We start from the raw sequence: 18,680 nt of genomic DNA, 5'->3' as shown, positions 1-18,680 counted from the left end.
GCTCTAACTCATAATCCTAAATTGCTCCGTCCAGTTCTTCCTTGGATAAAGCAATCCATCTACCAATCGCAGGACTTTAGATTATTGGTCACTGGAGTAAACATAAGCAAAGCCTAAGTATGGAACATAAGCAATGGTAAGTTACATGATTTCACGGAGTGCAACTGCTCGTGTGTGTAACATTCTCCTCAATTATGGAATTTGCCAAAGGCTTTATTTGACAAATAGAAGAAAAAAAGGTATCGCCAGTGTTTTAACAAGAAACTGAAGGAAATTAACTGAGAAAAAATGGAGTGACAGGCAGAGTTGAGAGAGTTCCATGGCAAAGCAATGCAAAACAAATTATACACCCCCAAATGATTACATAAAGCAGAGTCCTGAATCATAAAACCAAAAAAACCTGACACACACGCACGGTCATAAGCATAGTATCAGAAACCGCAGATAAATGATCACACAGAGATGCCTTGCTTATCTCTAATCCGTTATGAGTGCTCTTTCTGATAAATGCGTCACCTGCTTCTGGGGGAAGGATGTCTACACAATTATTGCCTCTGTGCTTTCCTGCCCTATCATAGTCTGCAAGTCCTAACACTTGTTGCCCGGTCCATGGGGTGGTGACTGGTGTCCTGTACCCTGCCTTTGGCTGGGAAGGACTCTGTTCTGCAGGGCTCCAGTGTCCTCATAACTTGACCCCATCCACTCCTTAGAGTAAAAACAACACATTTTTTAACCTTTAACCAGGTAAGATGACACAGCATTTCTCTCCCACTTGAGAAAACCCCACTGTGTTTTTCATACATCTCATCTTTCCAACTTGGAGTTCATCGAGTCAATCGTGCTGCTCCTGTTTCTAGGGATGATGGTAAGTTGTGGTTATCAAGTGGATCCTTCTGGTGTGATATATGTGGTTATGTAGTTGGTAGCTTCAGTGGAAGATTGGAGTATGGTCTCCTGATCTCAATATAAAGAAGCACCCCTGTTTCTGATGCATATTTGATGGTTGTCTCAAGGAAGATGTTCTTGGTCCTATTGAGTGTTTTGATTTTGACTGATACTAGAAATTCTGATGAGGTGCCATCCATGTTTGGTGTGCCATCCAGTGGTTTCCCTTGGGAATGCTTTTTAGACTGCAGCCTGATTGATCATTTCATTGAGTCAATGGACTATGACAGAGCTCATTCAGGCCCATATTTTTAATGATGCATTTGCATAATTGTTTGATGCAAAAGCTGCGCAAACGTACAAAATATAGTTGTATTGTAAGTTTGTGCTGCTTCTCGTCAAATGCGTCGCTAGTAAAGTATAAATGTGGGCATCAGTCTGTACTCAGTTTTCTGTCTGCCACCGATTGTCTGATTGCAGATGCTTTTCCACATGAGCAGCAAATCGGAAGTGAAGAAACTAACACCATCTCAAAGGCTTAATTTTCTCCTCATCCAGCTTTGATGATTGCTTTTGATGTCTTCAATTGTAGTATATTGCCCTATCTCTGTGCGTTGTGTGGGTCTTGTCCCCATTGTGCCCGTGGGTGAGTGATTGGCACCTGTGCATCCTCTCTTCTTAGTGTAGTCTTTTTCATTTATTTATATTTGTGTTAGGGTGTGGTTACATTGACAGATTTTCTTTGGGTTGTGCACTGCCCCCTCCTGGGTCCACTATTCCCTGTGCCATTTTTGTGGAAAGTACCACTACTAAACACCTCTTCCGAGTTGTCTGAGATTTGATGCATCATGTGACACACATCACCTTGTTTTTTTTGTAACTGGATTGGGCTGGTCTCTGGACAACCAGCATGCAGCTCTTGCTCCTCTTCTGGAATGTGAATCAGGTGACAACGTTGTGTGCCACAATTTTGGCTGTAGATGGCACTTGGCCGTATTATCATTGTTCTTGTGAGACCTATAAATATCACTACTGTAAGGAAATGCCTCCTTGGCATGGTTACCCCCTGACCTTTTGCCTTTGCTGATGCCAAGTTATGATTTGAAAGTGTGCTGAGGCCTGCTAACCAGGCCCCAGCACCAGTGTTCTTTCCCTAACCTGCACCTTTGTTTCCACAATTGGCACACCCTGTCATCCAGGTAAGTCCCTTGTAACTGGTACCCCTGGTACCAAGGGCCCTGATGCCAGGGAAGGTCTCTAAGGGCTGCAGCATGTCTTATGCCACCCTGGGGACCCCTTACTCAGCACAGACACACTGCTTGCCAGCTTGTGTGTGCTGGTGGGGAGAAAATGACTGAGTCGACATGGCACTCCCCTCAGGGTGCCATGCCAACCTCACACTGCCTATGGCATAGGTAAGTCACCCCTATAGCAGGCCTTGCAGCCCTAAGGCAGGGTGCACTATACCATAGGTGAGGGCATAGGTGCATGAGCACTATGCCCCTACAGTGTCTAAGCCAAACCTTAGACATTGTAAGTGCAGGGTAGCCATAAGAGTATAATGGTCTGGGAGTCTGTAAAACACAAACTCCACAGCACCATAATGGCTACACTGAAAACTGGGAAGTTTGGTATCAAACTTCTCAGCCCAATAAATGCACACTGATGCCAGTGTACATTTTATTGTGAAATACACCCCAGAGGGCATCTTAGAGATGCCCCCTGAAAACATATCCGACTTCCAGTGTGGGCTGACTAGTTTTTCCAGCCTGCCACTCACCAGACATGTTGCTGGCCACATGGGGAGAGTGCCTTTGTCACTCTGTGGCTAGTAACAAAGCCTGTACTGGGTGGAGGTGCATCTCACCTCCCCCTGCAGGAACTGTAACACCTGGCGGTGATCCTCAAAGGCTCACCCCCTTTGTTACAGCACCCCAGGGCACTCCAGCTAGTGGTGATGCCCGCCCCCTCCGGCCACGGCCCCACTTTTGGAGGCAAGGCCGGAGGAGATAATGAGAAAAACAAGGAGGAGTCACTGGCCAGTCAGGACAGCCCCTAAGGTGTCCTGAGCTGAGGTGACTCTGACTTTTAGAAATCCTCCATCTTGCAGATGGAGGATTCCCCCAATAGGATTAATGATGTGCCCCCCTCCCCTCAGGGAGGAGGCACAAAGAGGGTGTAGCTACCCTCAGGGCTAGTAGCCATTGGCTACTAACCCCCCAGACCTAAACCCACCCCTAAATTGAGTATTTAGGGGCTCCCAGAACCTAGTAAGATAGATTCCTGCAACCTGAAGACAAATAAGGACTGCTGACCTGAAGCCCTGCAGAGAAGACAGAGACACCAACTGCTTTGGCCCCAGCCCTACCGGCCTGTCTCCCCACTTCGAGAAAAACTGCAACAGCGACGCGTCCCCCAGGGTCCAGCGACCTCTGAAGCCTCAGAGGACTACCCTGCATCTAAAAGGATCAAGAACTCCTGAGGACAGCGGCCCTGTTCCAAAGAAACTGCGACTTTGCAACAAAGAAGCAACTTTTAAAGACCACACTTTTCCCGCCGGAAGAGTGAGACTTTCCACTCTGCACCCGACGCCCCCGGCTTGACCTGCGGAGAACCAACACTACAGGGAGGACTCCCTGGCGACTACGACCCTGTGAGTAGCCAGAGTTGACCCCCCTGGCACCCCCCAGCGACGCCTGCAGAGGGAATCCAGAGTCTCCCCCTGACCGCGACAGCCTGCTTCAAAGAACCCGACGCCTGGTAAAGACACTGCACCCGCAGCCCCCAGGACCTGAAGGATCCGACCTCCAGTGCAGAAGAAACCCCCAGGTGGCCCTCTCCCTTGCCCAGGTGGTGGCTACCACGAGGAGCCCCCCCCTTGCCTGCCTGCTTCGCTGAAGAGACCCCTGGATCTCCCATTGAAACCTATTGCGAACCGGACGCCTGTTGGCACACTGCACCCGGCCGCCCCCGTGCCGCTGAGGGTGTACTTTTTGTGCTGACTTGTGTCCCACCCAGAGCCCTACAAAACCGCCCAGGTCTGCCCTCCGAAGTCGTGGGGACTTACCTGCTGGCAGACTGGAACCGGGGCACCCCCTTCTCCATGGAAGCCTATGTGTTTTGGGCACCACTTTGACCTCTGCACCTGACCGGCCCTGAGCTGCTGGTGTGGTAACTTTGGGGTTGCCTTGAACCCCCAACGGTGGGCTACCTTGGACCCAACTTTGAACCCTGTAGGTGGTTTACTTACCTGCAAAACTAACAAATACTAACCTCCCCCAGGAACTTTTGAAATTTGCAGTCTTGTTTTTAAAATAGCTTATTGCCATTTTTGCCAAAACTGTACATGCTATTTTGCTGATTCAAAGTTCCTATGATACCTGAGTGAAGTACCTTTCATTTAAAGTATTGATTGTAAATCTTGAACCTGTGGTTCTTACAATAAACTAAGAAAATATATTTTTCTATTCAAAAACCTATTGGCCTGGAATTGTCTTTGAGTGTGTGTTCCTCATTTATTGCCTGTGTGTATGTACAACAAATGCTTAACACTACCCTCTGATAAGCCTACTGCTCGACCACACTACCACAAAATAGAGCATTAGAATTATCTCTTTTTGCCACTATCTTACCTCTAAGGGGAACCCTTGGACTCTGTGCCTGCTATTTCTTACTTTGAAATAGTACATACAGAGCCAACTTCCTAGAACTACTCATTGCTTCTTTCTCTGTTTCTTGTATCTTCCTCTATGTTGAGTAAGACAGCCCTTTTTTTTCCTTCTCATTTTGTTCCCTGGGGTGTCATATTTTGCCTAAGGCAAGATAGCAAAATCTTGCCCTCTTGAGGATTTCCTTTAAAGAAGTTTTTTTTTTTTTAGTAGATCAGTGTGCATGTTTTCACAGACAGCCTAGTATAATCTGCATTTGAAGGGCACCTTCAGATGTACCTGTAGTGGAGGCACCATGTTGCGACAGGGCATGGCATACCAAGTTGAAAATGTGACATTGTTGTGGACGGATGCTTCTCATGTACACAGGATCTGTGTATCTTCATCTTCAGAAATACCTTTTCCATGCTTTATTATTGGTGCCTTCTCTGTAACATGGTTCCCCTACTTTTGGGAGAGCTCCTCTCCACTCATGCTATTCTTGCACTGTTGTCTCCTACCATGTCCTGCCTCTCCCTCATCTCCTGTTCAGTCTCTAGGATTGAAAGTGATGTCCAGTGTCCTGACTAAGGACATTGGAGCACAATGTTCATCACGCTCTTAGTGTCCTCATGATATGACACATACATCTACTCAGAAATGTGCCTTTTCTAACCAGTTCAAATCCATGCCACAGATGTTATGTTATATTATGCTATGTTATGTCATATTATGTTGTATTGTGTTACATATTTGCCATCTATAAAGTATGCTGCAGCCCTAAGGTCTCCTGGCACTAAGAAAATAAGAAATCTGAGCAAGAAGAAAAAAATACAGTGTGTACAGAGAGGTTTTCCGACCCTTATTGTATTGAAAGTGGAAAGTAATGAGTCTTAAGTTCCGTGGAAGCTGATTCCATAGTTTAGGTACTATGAGTCAAAATGATCTGCCACCAGACAAATTCTTTTTAGTCGATGTATGTTTTGGAGCAAGGAACAATGACATTTATCTGAGGTGTAAAGCACAAGGCAGGACTTGAAAAAAAGAAGGCTTATACCATTTAGGAATTTATGGACAATGCTTAGCATTTTAAAATGGACTAGTTTGTGGATTGGTAGCTACTAACGTTTGAGTAACAAGGAGCTAGCACTAATTGACATTTTTTCATCAGGTAGTTGGAAATACACCCATGAAGGGCATTACTGAAGTTTCTTCTTGAGCCTATGCAGACATTTGCGACCATTCTTCTGGATTCTTCCAGGAGAGTCTTCAAAATTGCCCTTAAGTTCTTAGTCCAGTAGAAGCAAGATGAAACCACTAAAGACACTCATGAATCCAGACTCAGTTTGGAGTCATTTTTCAGGCCAAGGCTCTTTATAGGTTCCAGAGGTTTTGGATGCGGGCCGAGATCATTTGGCTAAGAGATAGAAAGCCAAGCCTGCTGATTATAACCCACCAGGAACACATTGGTATTATAGAGGTTAAGTTTCATCCCATCAAATTTTCATCCTCAATTTCATCTTCTGCAGACAGCAAGGGAGGGATAAAAATGTGTCACCCTTCTTCTTTACTTTAAAATCAATTGAATGTTATCTGCACATGAATAAAAAGTACATCCAAATAACTTCAGGTGTTTAACTAAAGAACTGGAGGAAATGTTAAAGAAGATGGGGCTATGCAAATGATCCTTGTGTGACACCTGTAGAAATAGTCTGAACTGGAGATGTTAGCTGATTCAACATTACAGTTTGAGTCCTATTTTACAAAAAGGATTGCACCCAGTTAAGGTAATGCTAATTATCCCATAGTTTTCAACGTGGGATAAAAGAATGTTATGATTCATAGTATCAAACACTGCTGACAAATTGAGCAGGTGAACAGATGTCATTTCCATCAGCTCTAAGCAGATCATGTTTACCACTTCCAGAGCGGACTCTATAGTTCTGGAGGCATAAATCCCAACAGGAGAACCATGGCAGGACATGTTTGATTCCAGATAAGAAGGTATTCCGGAAGCAACACAGAAATCTAAAATGTTAGCTACTGCAGGATGCAAAGTGAATGGGAGAGCATTGAAAGGAGTGTTCGGTTGCAGATTGAGCTTATTTAAAATGGGTCTAACATAAAAGCTTCAGGTAGTATGAGGATACAACATAAAGTAATCTTTTATGTGCTGGGGACAGAGAAGGGTCTAATGGCCAGATGTGGGGAAAAAAGGAACCTTCAACACGGACAGGGAAAAGCTAATAAAAATATACAAAACACCCACAAAGCCTTTGAGACTTCACAGGAGTCCCTTATACAGTATATTACATTAATCTCTCTATGTTACTATCCGCCAAACCGGAGGGCAAAGTGGTTATTTGAGGCATAATCGATTGAATTACAGTTAATGTGCTCAGGGGCATATTTATTCTTGTTTTGCTCTGTATTTGCGTAATTTTATTACTCAAATTCAGTGCAAAAATAACTCCATATTTATACTTTGGCACTAGAACGGTCTAGCGCCAAATTTTTGGAGTTAAAGTCATTTTTTGGATGTGGCAACTACTTTGCGTCAATGAGATGCAAAGTAGGCATTTCCCTGCAAAAAATGACTATGGCCTTAGCGTCATATTCATCCCCTGTGCTAAAATCACACACAGGGGGAAGAGGGGTAAAATAATGGTGCAAAGCCTGCTTTGCACCATTATTTAACGCCTGGGTCAGGGCAGGCATAAGGAGACCTGTGGGCCTATTTCATATTCCTCCCACACCAGAGGGACAGCAGAGGATGGGGACCCCATCCCAGGTAAGTATAGGTAATCTTTTTTTTTTTTTTTTTTTAAGTGCCATGGGGCCCTGAACTGGCCTCCCCTACATGGCATTGGGTGCAGTGACCATGCCCAGGGTACCCTGGTCCCCTGTGCTAGCAAATGGGGTGGTGGGCATGACTCCTGTCTTTTCTAAGACACCATTCATGTGGTATGGATGGTTTTGCATCAGAAAATGATGCTAGGCTGCTTAGAGTGTTTTTTAAATTTGTACTCTAACCTGCCTAATGTCATTTTTTGGTGCAATCCCCATTCTTTCATACCGCAAGCCCCACCCGGCTAACGTCATTTTTTAATACGCTAGCCTACCTTTTGCAGCGGCTTGCACCATTCCATAAAGATGGTGCCTGGCTGGTGCTCAGAAATGGTGCAAGCTGGTGCTAAACTTTTTGGTGCAAAACTGCGTTAGTGCAGTTTTGCACCAAAAAGTATAAATCAGGGCCTCAGTGTCTAGATAATAGGGAAGAAGTGTACCCAGTCTATTGAATACTACTGGAGTAGATGGTGCTAACTGGGGAGGGAAGAAGAGAAGTGGGTTAGATAAAACAGAGAATTAAGTCATAGTTTTCTAATTCATGTATGTTTAAAATGCATCTGCATAAGTATCAATACTGAATTATATGACGTGCTAGCAGATGTGATAACATACTGTCACAATGTTCTAATTAATTAATGTTTTTGTAAATTAATCTACAGTTGCTGAAATATGATATTGTGGAGAAACATGCATTTTCAAAACACTAATGAAATGTTATAAACAGTGAATTCTAACAAACCCCTTGTTAGAAGAAGAGGAAACAACTTCAGCACTGAAGGAAAGTTTACCCATACCCAGAATAACTGAACTGAAAATGGAGACAATTTTCCAGACAAAATTTTAGAGGAATAGGATCCACTGAGGAGCTTGATCGACATTTTAATATGACCGAGTCTAACTCCTCATGAGATGGACAATGATACCGCATTACAAAGGCTAGCTTCTGGAAAATCTTGGATGTGGATGTCGTGGCCAATGGAGCTGTTTGATTGACATGAGTAATTGTAGCAAAGTGGCTTTCTTCTAGCATGGCCACTACCATTTTTGACCTGTTTGTCAGTGTGTTTTTACTGTCTCACTGGGACCTTGCTATTCAGGTCCCCAGTGCTCATAGTTTGTGGCCTATATGGATTGTCAGCATGCTTTACTGTAACACTGGAGTTCTGCTAACCAGAATTCCAGTGCTTATGCTCTCTCGGTTTACCAAATTTGTCACTATAGTTTAGTGATTTCATATTCCAATTCAGATTGGCACACTGGTTCCCCTCATAAGTCCCTAGTATAAGGTACATAGCTACCCAGGGCATTGGGGTTCCAGGAGATACTTATGGGTTGCAGCATTTCTTTTGCCACCCATAAGGAGCTCATAGAAACACTCTTTCAGGACTGCCACTGCAGCCTGAGTGAAATAGTGCACACACTATTTCACACCCATTTTCACTGCACCAGGTAACGTATAAGTCACCTATATGGCTAACGGTCAGTTACTGAAGGCTAGGTGCAAAGTCACTGTGTGTGAGGGCACCGTTGCACTAGCAAAGGTGACCCCACATTGTGCAGGACCAATTTCCAAGATTTCGTGAACCCGGGAATACCATTATAAGCATGCACTACATATATGTTGAAACATATATATAGCTTCACAATGTTAACTCAAAATATGGCCATGTGAGGTGTCTAAGATTGTGAAATTGAACCCCCAGTCCAAATCTGGTATTGGGGGCCCATTCCAGGCACCTTGGGAGCTCTATCAAAGGCCCCCAGTACTGACAAACCAGCTCTCTGAGGTTTCCACTGCAGCCCCAGCTGCTGCCACCTCACAGACAGGTTTCTACCCTGCTGGGGATTCAGCAGCTCAATCCCAGGAAAGCAGAACAATGAATTTCCTTTTGGAGAGGGGTGGTACACCCTCTCCCATTGCTAATAGGTGTGGTATCCTCCCAGAGCCTCTGGAAATGCTTAGCAGGGCACAAACGCTGCCTTCCTAGCATAATTCAGCCTACACTGGTTCAGGGACCCCCAGTCCCTGTTCTGGCACGAAACTGGACAAAGGAAAAGGGAGTGACCACTCCCCTGTTCATCATCACCCAGGGGTGGTGCCCAGAGCTCCTCCAGAGTGTCCCTGGTGTTAGCCATCTTGGATTCACAGGTGTGAGGACCCTCTAGGAGCATCTGAGACCTCTCCTGATAGGTGCATACCTGGGTAGGTGGCCAATACCCCTCTCTGGGCTATTTAGGGTCTCTCCTCAGGCCTTTCCTCAGATTCAGTTTGCAAGATTCCACTAGGACTCCTCTGCATCCTCAGCTTCAGCTTCTGACCATCGGATCAACCACACACTGCTCCAGGAACCACTGTAACTGCAACAAAGTATCCGGAAAGGCTACTGTGGCCTGCAACTTCAGCTCCAGCCAGCAACTGCAACAGTTTCCAGGTTGTGCACACTATGAGGACTGTCTGTCTTTACTCTGCACCAGAAGAACCGAAGGAATCTCCTGTGGAGTGACAGAGTCACTTCCCTGCTTCAGCAGGCACTCTCTGTAACGATGACCGGTACTCTGGGACTCCTCTCCTGTCAACAAGAGTGATCCCTGGAACACAGGTGGTGGACCGAAGTGATCCTGACTGTCCAAAGGTGCAGCTGTCTAAATTTGGTGGAGGAAGGGGCTTGCCTCCCCGTGCCAGACAGTACCCCAGTGCATTGCATCTTCTGCAGCTCCTTGGGCTTCTGTGCACTTCTCACCAAAAGTTATTATTCAAAGCGTAGCTCAGGTCCCCAGCTCTCTATCCTGCAACGCTCAGCTCCCTGAGTTGTTCTCCGGCGGTGTGGGATTCCTTTGTGTAGTTTGCAACAACCGCACCTTGCAACTCTTTTGTCCCCATGTCCTGGGACTCCTGTGGGTGCTGCCTGGTCTTCTGAGGGCTCTCTGAAATGCTGAGAGCCTCATCTGTCTCCTCAGTCTGTGTTGAGACCCTCAGGTCCCTCCTAGGTCCTGGCAGCTCCTTTTTGACGCAAAACGCGTTCTTGCGTGAACCAGGGCTTGTTGGTGCAATCCAGCAATGCAGCAGCCTGCATCCAATGACTCGATGTGGGACATCTCTTGCACAAGCAGGAACCCACAGCTATCTTCTTTGATGCATTTCTGTGCTTTTCTTCCAACCGGAGAATCCACCTTTGCACCTTCATCCAGGTTGGTAGGTGCTTCTGTTCTTCCTGGACTCTTCATCGACTTCTGGACTTGGTCTCCTCTCTCCCCAGGTCTTCAGGTCCAGGAATCCACCTAATGTTGCTTGCAGTCTTGCTTGGTTCTTGCAATAACTCTTATCATGACTTATATTGTGTCCTGAGGGAACTTGCAGTACTTTACTCCTACTTCCCTAGGCTCTGGGGTGGGGTATTTTACTCACCTTTGTGGTTTTCTTACACTCCCAGCACCCCTCTACACACTACACATGCCTAGGGGGGAATCTGACTTTCGCATTCCATTATTTTAGTATATGGTTTGTGTTGCCCCTATGCCCATTGCGATCTATTGTGTTTTTCACCATTTGCACTATTCTGTGACTGTTTACTTACCTGATTTTGGTTATTAGTGTATCTACTGTGTATAGTACTTACCTCCAGAAGGAGTACTGCCTCTAAGACATTTTTGGCCGTGTGTCACTAAATAAAGTACCTTTATTTTTGGTAGCACCGAGTATTGTTTTTAATTGTGTATAAGTACTGTGTGACTATAGTGGTATTGCAAGGGCTTTTCATGTCCCCTAGTTCAGCCTTCGCTGCTCTGCTACAGCTAACCCTAGACAGCCTAAGCTGCTAGACACTGTCTACATTTCACCAAGGTGGATCACTGAACCTGGTATAAGGTGTAAGTAGCTTTGGGACCCACTACAAACCAGGCAGGCTTCTCACATTAGTGGCAGCGGTGGGATAAGTACTTGCAATTGCCTTATCACTTTGTCACTGGTGCTTTTCACAAGAAAAGTGTATTCCAATACTTAAAGCTACATACAATTGTACCTAGCAGTCACATTTTCACTTCCAAAAGGTTTTTTTCAAACTTTGTAAAAGTTTTACAAAGTTCTGAAAAGTTTTTCTTTTCCTCTAAAAAGTTGGGTGAAATAGTTGGCTTACTTCTTACTCTTCTCCCTATCTTTTTCTATCACTATGGCCCTCATTATGACATTGGCGGTAAATCCCACTTATCGCCGTGCTGACTTCTGCCAACATACAGCCGCAGCGGCAGATATCCGTTCACCATTTTATGAGAGACACAAACCAAGCCGTCACTATTCAGCCACAGACACAAGTCTGCCACACCAAAGGTCAGCGATAAACTGGCGGTATCAAAACTCACACCGTTATGCCAACAGAACTACACTCATCACATTATGACCCACGAATCACCACGGCGGACATTCAACGGTTGTAAACCATTGCCGGTACATACTGCTGCGCTCAAAATACACACACACAAACAAAACAGCACCACATTGGACAATTCAAACATCACACACCTGACACCCATACACACACCACACCCCCACACACACACACCACTATAAAACGCACACCCACACTACCCACAACCCTTTACGAATACAAATAATTGCCACCAGAGAGAGACAGCAATACCACTCAGACAATCAGAGCCACAAAGCACTATCACCTAAACACCACCCACACACCTTGCAACAAACACCCCAACACATCACACTACACACCCTCACCCACACTACTCACACAACACCCATGGCACCACAACAACACCCCAAATTCCTTTAGGAGGAGCTAAGGGTCATGGTGGATGAAATCATCCAGTTAGAGCCACAGCTATTTGGAGCACAGGTGCAGCAGATATCCATTGCTAGGAAGATTGAGCTATGGCAGAGGATCGTGGACAGGGTCAACGCCATGGGACGACATCAGGAAAAGGTGGAACGACCTACTGGGTAAGATGCGTTCCACTGCAGCAAGGCACCAACTCGCTGTACAGAGGGCTGGCAGTGGACCCCCACCTCTTCTTCCTCAACTAAAAACATGGGAGGAGCAAGTCTTGGCAATCATGCATCCTGAGGGCCTGGCGGGAGTAGCAGGAGGACTGGACTCTGGTAAGTAAACTCTTTACTACTATAACCCCCCTACCTGCATGCCATCACACACACCCACCCTCACTCCCATCACTCCACTGCTACCCAGACACCCTGCCATCACATCTCACCCATCCCAATGCCAAGCCCTGCATGCACCACCAATGCATAGACACCAGTCACAGACCTACATAGACACCTATCACCAAAGCATGCACACTGGAGAGAATCAGCTAGCCCACCACATACCAACTTACACAAGTTAAAGCTGCCAGGGCAAATATAACCTAAGAGGGCAACCCACCCATGCACAATATGTCACACATAGAAACAATAACACTGCATTTTACATTCCCACAGGTATCCCAGTCAATGTCACCGGAGAAGAGGTGCCAGCACTAGCCAGTCCCCCTACGTAAGAGGCCCACAGTGATGACAGTGACTCAGCTCGCCTGGATCTGGATGACCAACCTGGACCATCAGGGCCCTCCGGACAGTTGGTTACCCAGGCACAGTCACGCACCACCACAGAGCCTCCCCCATCTAGAAACACCACCACAGCACCCACCCAGCGTACCCACACCTCTGTCGCCAGGACACGTCAATCAGCAGTGTGTCGAATACTACAGGGGACACCAGGGCACCCCCATACCCAAGACAATCAGGGACCTGGGGTCAGTGGCAGTGAGCACACGGTTCAGGGGACTGAGGCACAGGACAACACAGAAGCTGGGAGGACTGCTACACGCCAGGAGTAGGAGAGGCCCAGGGAACCGACTCTCCAGGAGGCACTCACTGAGATCCTGGGAGTATACCAACATTCCCAGAAGACGCTAGGCCAGATCCTGGCCAACGTGCAGGAAAACAGGCAGCTGCAGGAGGGACAGTACCAGGGGATCAAGAAGGACTTTCAGGCCCTTAACACCACCCTGGTCTCCATTGCTTGAGTGCTGGCAGACGTGGGCAACATTATGAGGGAGGCAGCCTCACAACAGTGGGCCCCTGCCACTAGCCAGAAAATTGAACAAACTTCCACCTCAGCTGCAGCTAGTGGACAGGAGGCCCAGCCACAGGACCAACAGGCCACCAGAACTCCTCCCCTTGCAGATCGAGAAACACCCTGCAAATGTTCCCTGTGATCCAGGCAGAAGCCAGAGACAATTGCCAAGACCCCCGCCAAGAAATAAGACTCTCCTGATTGTCACCCTTGTGTCCCACACTGTCACCCTGTCCACCTTGAATCACCATTGCTCCCCTTCCTATGCCCCCTTGGACAATGCACCTGTGCTACAAATAGACTGGAATTATACCCTGGACTTTCCTCCATCATCACCCCAGCACATTGCACTTCTCCTTTTTCTTCTTAGGACTGCAATAAACACCATTTGAAAATATACTAGTATGGAGTATGTCAAATTATTTAAGTATGTATTAGTTTAACAAGGTTCAAACATAGCAATTCAACTGTACAGTTGTGTGCACATAGGATAGACCTGTAGTTGGCTGCAGTGAATACACCAGGAGCGATAGTTGGGCACCAACATTTGCAAAAAGAGTTACCAAGTGAGTGGGCATAGAAGTGGGAAATCACAGCCTGCCAGTGACAATCTCAAACCATAAAATGACAATGAAATGTGAAGTACCACTGTCTTATCTGTGTGTCATTGGAAATATTGGCGAATCACTGCAGTTCTGTTTTCCTCATCCTTTGCCTCCTCATCTTCACTGTCCACAGGATCTACTGCTGCCACATGGGCATCTCCAGCCTCCTCCTCCTGCAGAAAATGCACACAGAGTCTCAAGACAAGGTTATGCAACATGCAGCATGGCACGATTATCTGGCAGACCTTCTTGGGTGAGTAGCACAGGGATCCACTTGTTAGTTCGAGACACCAAAATCTGGCCTTCAGGAGGGCAAAGGTACGTTCTATGATCCTTCTTGTTCGCCGATGTGCCTCACTGTAACGTTGCTATGCCCTTGTCCTGGGATTCTTCACAGGGGTCAGGAGCCATGATAGGTTGGGGTAACCAGAGTCACCTGCAAATATCGAGGGACAACATTTAGCCACACACTATCCCTTATGGCTCACATCATACCCATACACCAACATCCACTAGGTGGGAACCAGGGCTCACCTATTAGCCACACATGGTGTCTGTAGTTGGCCCATCACATTTGGGATGCTGCTATCCCACAGGATAAAGGAATCATGCACACACCCAGGATACTTCGCATTGACATGGGAGATGTACTGGTCAACTAGGCACACCATCTGGACATTCATTGAATAAAAACTCTTTCGATTTCTGTAGACCTGTTCATTTTGCGAGGGGAGGACAAATTGAATATGTGTTCCATCATTCACCCCAATTATGATAGGGCTATGTCCCATTGTATAGAAGTCAGCCTTCACTGTGGTCAAATTATCCACTTTGGGGAAAACAATGTAGCTGCCCATGTGTTTAATCAGGGCAGACGACACTATGGTCAGCACTATTGAGATCATTGGCTGTGACATTCCTGCTGCCAAGCCCACTGTCACCTGTAAAGAACCAGTTACCAGGAAATGGAGCACAGATAGGACATACACAAGAGGTGGGATTCCAGTGGGGTGACGGATGGCAGATATCAGGTCAGGCTCCAGTTGGGCACACAGCTCTCTGTGATTGTGGCCCTGTCAAGTCTGTAGGTGAGAAAAATGTGCCTGTCTTTCAATCTAGAGGGCAAAAGAGTGAGGAAGAGGTCATAAACTGTACATTGTAGCCACAACAGTAAAATGCATGATGTTATTTTGAAATGTATATGTGGCATTTGTCCAGATTGTACAATTGTGAACTGTGACGCAGTTGTAATCCAGCCCCCCCCTTAAATGGCATCCACCTGTCCTGTGTGGATGGACAGGTGGAAGTGAGGTAATTCCGCTGACGTTGTGTGGCGTTGCGTGAGGCGGTCGTGAACCGCCGTGCAACACCTCATTGGATAATATGGGACCCTATGGGGGTACAGTGGCCAATGTGATGTACGCCGGCGGTAATAGTATGCACCACTGCAGACGTCACCGCCATTTTCTATCTGTTCACTCACTTGCTACCTGACCTTCAACAGGAGAGGATGCATGTGCTGCTGTGACCTGTGTCTGGAACTTATCATGGCTCTTGTGACTGGGGAAAGGGCCCCTGCCTTCACCTCGGCAGAGTTGGAGTGACTGGTGGATGGGGTCCTACCCCAGTACCGACTGCTTTATGGGCCTCCAGACCAACAGGTGAGTACACTGTGAGCAAGATGCATGGGGCATGAATGCATGGAGTGGTGTGTGTGAAGGCCTCATGTGGCGGGGTTGGTGGATGTCCCCTGGGCGATGTGCAGCTTGAGGGCTAGGCCATGTCTGTGCAAATAGGGATGGAAAGGGGTATGGTGGGCATGAGAGTAACAGGCAAGACGGGGTCCCTGTGTATATTTTCTCTGCAGGTCAGCACCCATCAAAAGAAGGATCTATGACGTCCCATTGCCAAGGACGTGCAGACCCTGGGGGTCTACGGCAGCCGGAGCACCCACTGTCGGAAACGGTGGGAGGACCTGAGACACTGGGTACGGAAGATGGGTGAGGCCCAGCTGGGGATGGACTCCCAACGAGGAAGGGGTGTCCGTCAAACCCTGACCCCCTTGATGGCCCTCATACCGGTGGTGGCCTATCTAGAGCTGAATGGGTGCTTGAGGGCATTGCAGCAGTCACAAGGGGGTGAGTAAAGTGTCCATCATTACAAGTTACGCATGATAGGGTGTTATCTGGGTGGAGGATGTGTGTCTGGGGGTGCCCCTAGGCCATGCCTGACATCGCAGAGTAGGTTCCATGTTGTGCAGGGTTCAGATGTGATATTCCTCCTACCTAGCTAGTAGGCATCCACTACTGGGCAGTGCTGTGTGGGTTCCAGGTATGCTGCAGTTGGCGGTATGTGTCCCTCCCCATGCCCTGGTGACTAGCATTGTTACTGGTAGTGCACTGCATAGTGCGTAAGGCTGTTCACTGTGTGTGAGGTTGCTGTGTACGCCAATGGTGGTGCTGGTGTAGCCATTGACCAAGTGTTTCCTTTGTCTCCCCCCCACTTTTTGTTTTGTCATCCTGTCCTTATGTGCATTAGCATCATCTGGTGGAGGAGAAGAGGCACCGGGACGGAGGGAGCTGCATCCGACAGGACCCAGGAGTCAGAGTCCACCGACGGTGAGGGCACCAGTGGGACGGAGGGCAAGGGGAGCACCTAGGCGGAGACTGGAGGGTACAGTTTGGACACAGATACCTCCTCCAATGGAAGCTCCATGGTGGTGATGGACACCTCTGTGCCCACCCAAGCTACAGGTACAGCCGCCACCACCGTACCAGTACCACCCTCCCAGCATCCCCTCACTGAGTTGCCCATGCCGGCTCACCCAGGAGGGTGGGCATCTCATTCACCCCAGGCACCTCAGGCCCTACCCCAGTGAGTCGTGCTGCCCTGAGTGAGGAGGCTGTTGACCTCCTGAGATCCATCTCTGTTGGGCGGTAAATCATTGTGAATGCCATCCAGGGGCTGGCAGCCCAAATGCAACAAACCAATGCATTTCTGGAGGGCATTCACACTGGCTTGGTGGCCCAAAAGAGATCAGTCCAGGCTCTGGCCTCCTCTCTGATGTAAGCCATTGTCCCTGTTTCCACCCTCTCCCCTCCAACTTCCTCTACCCAATCCCATTCCCTTCAACCCCAACCTATCCCAAGCACACAGGCAGGGCCAGCATGCACGCAAGACAACACACAAGAGTGGTTCAGGCAAACATAAGCACCACACTTCATCCCACAGGCACGCACACAAACACCATTCCGATGCAGACATACCAACATCTACTGCCTCCACTGTTTCCCCCTTCTCCTCCTCCTCCTCTTCCACCTCCCTCCCAGTTGCATCTCCACTCACACCTGCATGCACTACATCCTCAGCCACTACCGCCATCACCACCACACCTATCATAACACACACCTCAATGGCAGAAACCACCCCAACGGCCATGCACACGTCCCCTGTGTCCTCTCCCACTGTGTCAGTGCCCCCCCTCACAAGGTACACAAATGCAAGCACTCAGACACCCAACAGCCCTCTACCTCATAACAGCATCCAGCCCATGCACCCAAACACAGAAGACAGACACCTCCTACAACCACTCCCACTTCCTCCACCCCCAAACATTCTCACTCTTCTGGCCCACTGTACCTAAGACGTTTTTCCTCTCCACCATTGACCTCTTCCCTACCGTCCCCCCATCCTTCACGTCTGGCCAGGGTGTGTAAAACCCAGGCAAGCACCTCAGCCACCCAGTCCATGGTCCAGTAGTGTCCACAGCAACTCATGGTGGTAAGGGATCCAGGCCACCAGCCATCCTCTTGGAAAAGGTGCCTGCCCCAGGTGCTGGCCGGAAGGGCAAGGACCCATCCCCAGCTGCTGCCAGAAAGGGCAAGGGGCCTGCACCAGCTGCTGCCCTTAAGAGCAAGGAGCCATCCCTAGCTGCTGCCAGGAAGGGCCTTGGGCCTGCACCAGCAGGCAGGAAGGAGAAGGGGCCTATTGCAGGGACTCATTCAGAGCCCCCACCACCAACAATGATTGTGCAGCCATCCGAGGCTGAAGGGGATGGGCTGGGGCTTCCCCCCACAACCAGCAGCACCGCCACCAGCAGTGGGCAGCCGTCCTAGGCTGCAGGGGATGGGCTAGAGCTTCCCCCCACAACCACCAGCAGCAGCAGCACCACTGCCATCACTGCCTGCGGACATTTATTAGACCTGCATACATGGGCTGTTGTGCGGCCTGCCTCCTGCAAATCCTGTGGGTATGACACCCAGCTGAGAGACTTGTACCTTGCACTCCCCAGGATCAGAAGCACAGGGCACGATGCCCCCTCCAGAACCAGTGGGTATGGCACCCACTCACCCCATCCTCCCCAGGATGAAGATCACAGGGCCCGATGCCCCCTCCAGAACCAGTGGGTATGGCACCCACTCAGCTCATCCTCCCCAGAATGAAGATCACAGGGCACGATGCCCGCTCCAGAACCAGTGGGCAAGTCACCCACCTGAGAGACTGTGGCCTTGCACTTCTCAGGACCAAGCACGGGGTTTGTTGCCCCCTCCAGAAAATGTGGGCAAGTCACCCACTTGAGAGAATATGGCCTTACACTCCCCAGGATC

This window comes from Pleurodeles waltl, chromosome 8, assembly GCF_031143425.1.
Source record: "Pleurodeles waltl isolate 20211129_DDA chromosome 8, aPleWal1.hap1.20221129, whole genome shotgun sequence".
NCBI lineage: Eukaryota > Metazoa > Chordata > Amphibia > Caudata > Salamandridae > Pleurodeles > Pleurodeles waltl.
The sequence above is the reverse complement of the archived record's forward strand: the minus strand, read 5'-3'. Positions refer to the sequence as shown.